A 6,297-nucleotide genomic window follows, 5' to 3' on the forward strand; every position below is an offset into this window, starting at 1 on the left:
CCGCGGCTCACCAGACAGCTGCATAGAAATACTGCATAGAAATGATGCTCTCACACTCGGGCCGTGAGAGCCGCCGACCAGGCCAGTCACTGCGTTCCGATCTCAGTCAGATTCATACAGCCGTCTGACTGCGCCCTAAAGGTGCTCCTATGGTGTTGGGTCCAACTACTAACTTTTCTGGGGATTTTTATTATTATTGTTATTTCACCTGTTTATCCTTTATGTATGCGTAGTTGTATCAGGTGGTCTCGTCTCAGATCCATCAAGAGCTCCTCACCTTGTCCTGCTGACATCATTCTATCATCATGCCAGTTCAGCTTCCTGATCCTGTCTGCACACGAGGTATCCATATTGGATGAGGGGGCTGTGCGAGATTGGGAGCACATGGTTAGATACGTGGCTTAAAGAGACAAGCAAATCAATTCATAGGATCTTGGTCCAGAGTCCAATACAGCGAAACCTACAAGAGACAAAATGAGCAAAAACCCTGATGTAACTAAATAAGTAAAAAGCAAATGTGCATTTAAATAACACAGAGTTCTTAGTAATACTGTTTTTGATCAAAAAAAGGCTGCCAGCCTGGGTTTATGCAAACCGCCTTCCTCTTATGATTAGTAGGCCGGACATGTCATGTCGCGCTTATCACATTGTATAGATGATGACCTAGAAATCCGAAGAGGTGCCCGGTAGAGTTGAGCGACTTTGGTCGGATCGGGTTTCATGAAACAGAATTTGTTTCAGATGAAACTGGTCCGACTAGGGCAAAAAAAGTCGGAGTTTCGTCCGAAACCCGACCCCAATGCAAGTCAATGGGGAATAAAAGTCGGCATTGAGTGGATGAATGTCATCCGCTCAATGCCGACTTTTATTTCCCATTGACTTGCATTGGGGTCGGGTTTCGGACAAAACGCCGACTTTTTTTTGCCCTTGTCGGACCAGTTTCATCTGAAACAAATTTTGTTTCATGAAACCCGATCCGACCAAAGTCGCTCAACTCTAGTGCCCGGGATTCCAGCAGGTAGGAGGAGGTAATTATAGTAAGTGTAGGGTGTAGGGTTTGCGATAGCACCTAGGCCCTGGAGCTTAGGAGAACCCAAAAGATCCCTTTGGCCAATATGAAAAGACTATTACTCTTGATGACAAGTAATAGTTGGGGGGCCGGTTGGAGATTTTGCATTGGGGTCCATGAGCTTCAAGTTACACCACTGTTCGCAGGGCTCTGGTCCGGTGGCCACGGACTTCCCGGTGTGGCCGCAGGACTTGGGAATTTATTCTCTCGTGGCTTAATAAAAATATGGTTTCAGAGTGGTTTGTGTAACGCCTAAAGCTTTACGGATTGAGGGCAATATCTGCAGAGGTGAGCCGAGGATGGAAGAAGTCCTCATATTGGTCAGGACTGGACGGAGAAGATAAAAAAGAGCATCTGCAATCACAGATGGCACCTATAAGTCACGGGCAGCACGGTGGCTCAGTGGGTTCGAATCCCACCAAGGACAACATCTGCAAGGAGTTTGTATGTTCTCCCCGTGTTTGCGTGGGTTTCCTCCGGGTACTCCGGTTTCCTCCCACACTCCAAAGACATACTGATAGGGAATTTAGATTGTGAGCCCCATCGGGGACAGTGATGAAAAATGTGTGCAAACTGTAAAGCGCTGCGGAATATGTTAGCGCTATATAAAAATAAAGATTATTATTATAAGTCACCGGATGTCATAGTTGTGTTTATTGTCTGCTCAGTATGTTAGCACACAGGTATAGAAGGATGGATGGATGCGCCAGCAACGCTATAAAAGCCTTACATATCATCCCCCCACATCGTGTATTTAAAAGAAAACTGACGTGATTAAAATTTGTTTTAAAGCCTAAACGTGTGAACAGCGAGTCATTCTTACATCCTGTGTTCACTCTTATGAGCGTTTACTGACTCTGTACTGAAATATTATAATGAAACACTGCAATGTGCCCTGGATGAAGCTGCACCACCTACAAAAAGAACAACTTGGCACAGACGGCGACAACCCTGGCACACGCTGCAAACAAGTTTTCTCCAGCGTTGCTCCAGGTGCGCCAAATGTCTGTGGAGAAAATCCAGTCTGGCTGAAGATTTCACCCAATTATAAGTTTATGCTTAAAACCAACAACTCTACCCTTCACCTCTCTAAACAAATCTACTTCAACACCCTCATCACCTCACTATCCAACAATCCTAAACGACTATTTGACACTTTTAATTCTCTCCTCAATCCAACAGTGCAGGCCCCGACCACCAACCTCAGCACTGACGATCTGGACAATAATTTAAAAGAAAAAATTGACCATATCCGACAGGAAATTTTCTCCCAATCCTCTAACGCTATACATTTTCCTCCCTCCTGTATTGAATCTAGCTCACTTTCTGTCATTTAACTCACCACTTCAGAAAAAGCGATCAGGTTGCTTGCATCTTCTCGTCCTACTACCTGCACTAGTGACCCTATTCCCTCACATCTCCTCCAGTCCCTTTCCCCGGCTGTCACCACTCACCTAACTAAAATATTTAATCTCTCTCATCTGGTATCTTTCCCTCATCACTTAAACACTCCAGGATACATCCATTACTTTAAAAAAATCCCTCGACCAGAAGTGCGCCGCTAACTACAGATCTGTCTCTAATCTTCCCTTCATATCTAAACTCCTGGAACGCTTGGTCCACTCCTGTCTGTTCTGCTATCTCTCAGATCACTCTCTTCTTGACCCTTTACAATCTGGTTTCAGCTCTTTACACTCTGATACTGTCCTCACTAAAGTCTCTAATGATCTACTAGCAGCTAAATCTAATGGTCTGTGCTCCATTGCTCTATGCTGGTTCTCCTGGATCTCTCTGCAGCATTCAACACTCCTCCTCCTCACTATGCTCCGTTCTATCGGGCTCAAGGACACCGTTCTCTCCTGGTTATGCTCCTATCTCTCTGACCGCTCCTTCACTGTATTTTACCAGCTACACTTCCCCTTACTGTTAGGGTTCCTTAAGGATTAGTCCTAGTTTCCCTCATCTTCTCTCTATACACAGCCCCTATTGGACAAGCCATCAGTAGATTCGGTTTTCAGTACCATCTCTATGCTGTTGACCCCGAATCAAACACCTCTACTCCTGACATCACGCCTGCAGTACTACAAAACACCAATGATTGTCTTACCGCTGTCTCTAACATCATGTCCTCCCTCTATCTACAACTGAATTTGCCAAAAACTCAACTCTTTGTTTCCTCCCTCCACTGACCTACCTATACCCGATATTGCCATTTTCAAGCCCACTGTCTTGGGGTTATACTTGATTCAGATCTTTCCTTCACTCCCCACCTACAATCACTCGCGCTCTCATGTCACCTACACCTCAACAATATATCTAGAATTCAACTTATTCTTACCTTTGGCACGGCAAAAACTTTTACTGTAGCTCTTATTCATTCTCATCTGGACTATTGTAACTCTCTACTAATCAGTTTCCCTCTTACTAAACTCTCCCCTCTCCAATTCATCCTGAATGCAGCAGCCAGGATAATATTCCTGTCAAACCGTGAGGCCGGGGTCACACTAACCAACGCAAAATACAGTCCGTAGTTTACAGGCGTAATACGGATGAATGACCCCTAAATAGTGCTCCGTATGTCATCCGTAAGCAAGGTGTGGTTGCGTATTTTGCGCATGTCTGCATCCATATGCAATCCGTATGGCGAGATTTTCTCGCCGCCTTGCAAAATGGACATATAATGGAGCCCTATGACAGGGTTTCTAACAGAAACCAAAGAATAGATATAGACACATAGAAGGCATATATATATATATATATACACACAAGTCATTGAGACAAACATATATATATATATATATATATATATATATATATATATATATATATATACTGTATATATATATATATATATATTTATATTTCACAGAGTTCTTCATAGCAGAATAGCCGCTAATTAAATTGCCGGCTTCTATCAAATCCTTCCCCAACCCGACATGAAATGACACATGGTTTACATTCAGTAAAGCATTTAGTTTCATGTTTTTTAATATGTCCCTGACTAATAATTAGATGAGGGTTTGTGTGCAAAATTTGGGATTTGTAGTTGTTATTTTAAGGGGTTAATTCGTTATTAAAAAATGTGTGGCCTTCCCATTGCCCTGTAGTGGTGGCGAATAGGTTAATCTAACAAAGGGTTAATGTCACCTTACAATCGATTGGTGACATTAACCCTTTGTTAGATTAACCCACTCGCCACCACTATAGGGCAATGGGAAGCCCACGCATTTTTTAACAACGAATTAACCCCTTAAAATAACAACTACAAATCCCAAATTTTGCACTCAAACGCTCATTTAATTATTAGTCAGGGACATATTAAAAAACATGAAATTAAATGCTTTACTGAATGTAAACCATGTGTCATTTCATGTCGGGTTGGGGAAGGATTTGATAGAAGCCGGCAATTTAATTAGTGGCTATTCTGCTATGAAGAACTCTGTGAAATATAAATATATATATATATACATGTTTGTCACAATGACATGTAAGTATATATATATATATATATATATATATAAATGTATTCTATGTGTATATATCTATTCTTTCTTTCTTTCTTAAACCTGTCAGTGTGAGTTTATAGCGCACTGAATTGCCGGCTTTTCTAAAAGACACCGTATGTGTATTTCTCGCAAGTCACATGTGTGGTCCGTGTGTAATCCGTGTTTTTAGCGTACCCATAGACTTGCATTGGTGTATTACGGCCGTAGTATGCTGACAATCGCAGCACATGCTGCGATTGGCACGGGCCGTAGAATACGCCCGAGAAATATACGGCTGTTGGGAGCGAACCCATAGAGAATAATTTGTCCGTGTGTAATGCGTGCTTTTAACGCCTCTCACTCGTCCGTATTCCTAGCCAGTGTGACTCCGTCCTTACACCGATGCCCCCACCCGTGCCTGTGCCAGCCATTGCACTGGTTGCCCCTCCGATACAAAGTCCAATATAAACTTCTCTCTCATCCACAAAGAAATTCAGCACCACCCTACATCTCCTCCATCATCTCAGGCTGCAACCCTACCCATGCCCTCCGTTCTGCTAATGACCGAAGACTAGCATCCTCAATAATCCAAACCTCCCACTCCCGTTTCCAGAACTTCTCTTGTGCTGCACAAATTTTGTGGAATGCACTATCCAGGACACTTCGCCTAATCACCAATATCCCCAATATGCCCTAAAAACACACGTCTTCAGACTGGCCTCCTGCCTCAACAAACTTATCTAACTAACCCTGGTTTGCCCACACAAAAATTTATTCCAAAACTGATCCCTCGTAGCATCTGTATACACCCCACATGCACTTATTAACCCTTTGTGTCTGTACTTGTGCTGATACTGTCTGGTGACCGACTCATGCAGTGTTGTGAATCCCCCTATGTACTTTATTGATGGCCGGACTGTACAATATAAGGAATTGTTACCATCCACCTTTCTTGTCCCCCCTATTTCCTTCATGGACTGTAGCTTACGAGCAGCGGGACCCTCACTCCTTTTATTATCTGCTGATTTTATGTGTTTTTCTGTAATTTCTTTATTGTCTGTACAAGTCCCCTCTATAATGTAAAGTGCTGCGGAACATGTCAGCGCTATAGAAATAAAAAATAATAATTATTATTACATTTTTAAGACGGATAACACGTGGAAAAGGTGTAGTGTGAACATAACCTTAGGTCGGAGAGGCCCAAGAAGTGTTTTGAGCCTTTTAAAAAAAAAAAAAAAAAAATGCTTCAGGTTTCCAAAGAGACCTGATGGGAATTGGGAAGAAGTGAACAGACCATTCTCCAGGCGTTTTCAGAAGGCTACAAAAACACCACATTTTTTGGGGGGAGAAAAAAAAAAATCATCAAAATGATCCCCCTCTTACCTCAAAAGTTTTCAAAATGTTGAGAGAAAAAAACAACATAAAAACCCGCCAAAACTTATGAAACTATAAAAATACCACACAAAAACAAGAACCAATCACAGCGCAGCTTACATTTCATATTCCACTCGCCATGAATGAAAGCTGCGCTGTAATTGGTTACTATAGAGGGCGACAAGTATTTTTCATAGCTCAGTCTCACCGTCTGCGCTGAGACACGTTATCAGTCACGGAGCTTGATTTTGTGACTGTTTATACCGGCACAGCACGGAGTATGAGGTAACCCCCCCTGTCATATATGAACGGCTCGGTTATCACAGAGACTACAGCATCAGAACCGACACATAAGGCATATCACTCCGG

General features: G+C 42.7%; 1 long non-coding RNA gene across 1 annotated transcript in view; it reads right to left on the reverse strand.

Moving 5' to 3' along the window:
• LOC141097595 (uncharacterized) overlaps positions 1 to 6,236 on the reverse strand; it is a 64,791-nt gene extending 58,555 nt beyond the window's left edge. The window contains exons 1-2 of the long non-coding RNA XR_012234009.1: positions 6,137 to 6,236; positions 278 to 460 (exon numbers count right to left, since the gene is read on the reverse strand). This is a non-coding gene — a long non-coding RNA (uncharacterized lncRNA). The remainder of the gene's footprint in view (positions 1 to 277; positions 461 to 6,136) is intronic.
• Positions 6,237 to 6,297: the final 61 nt, after the last annotated feature.

Source organism: Dendrobates tinctorius, unplaced genomic scaffold (assembly GCF_039654945.1).
Source record: "Dendrobates tinctorius isolate UK_male_01 unplaced genomic scaffold, ASM3965494v1 ptg000009l, whole genome shotgun sequence".
NCBI lineage: Eukaryota > Metazoa > Chordata > Amphibia > Anura > Dendrobatidae > Dendrobates > Dendrobates tinctorius.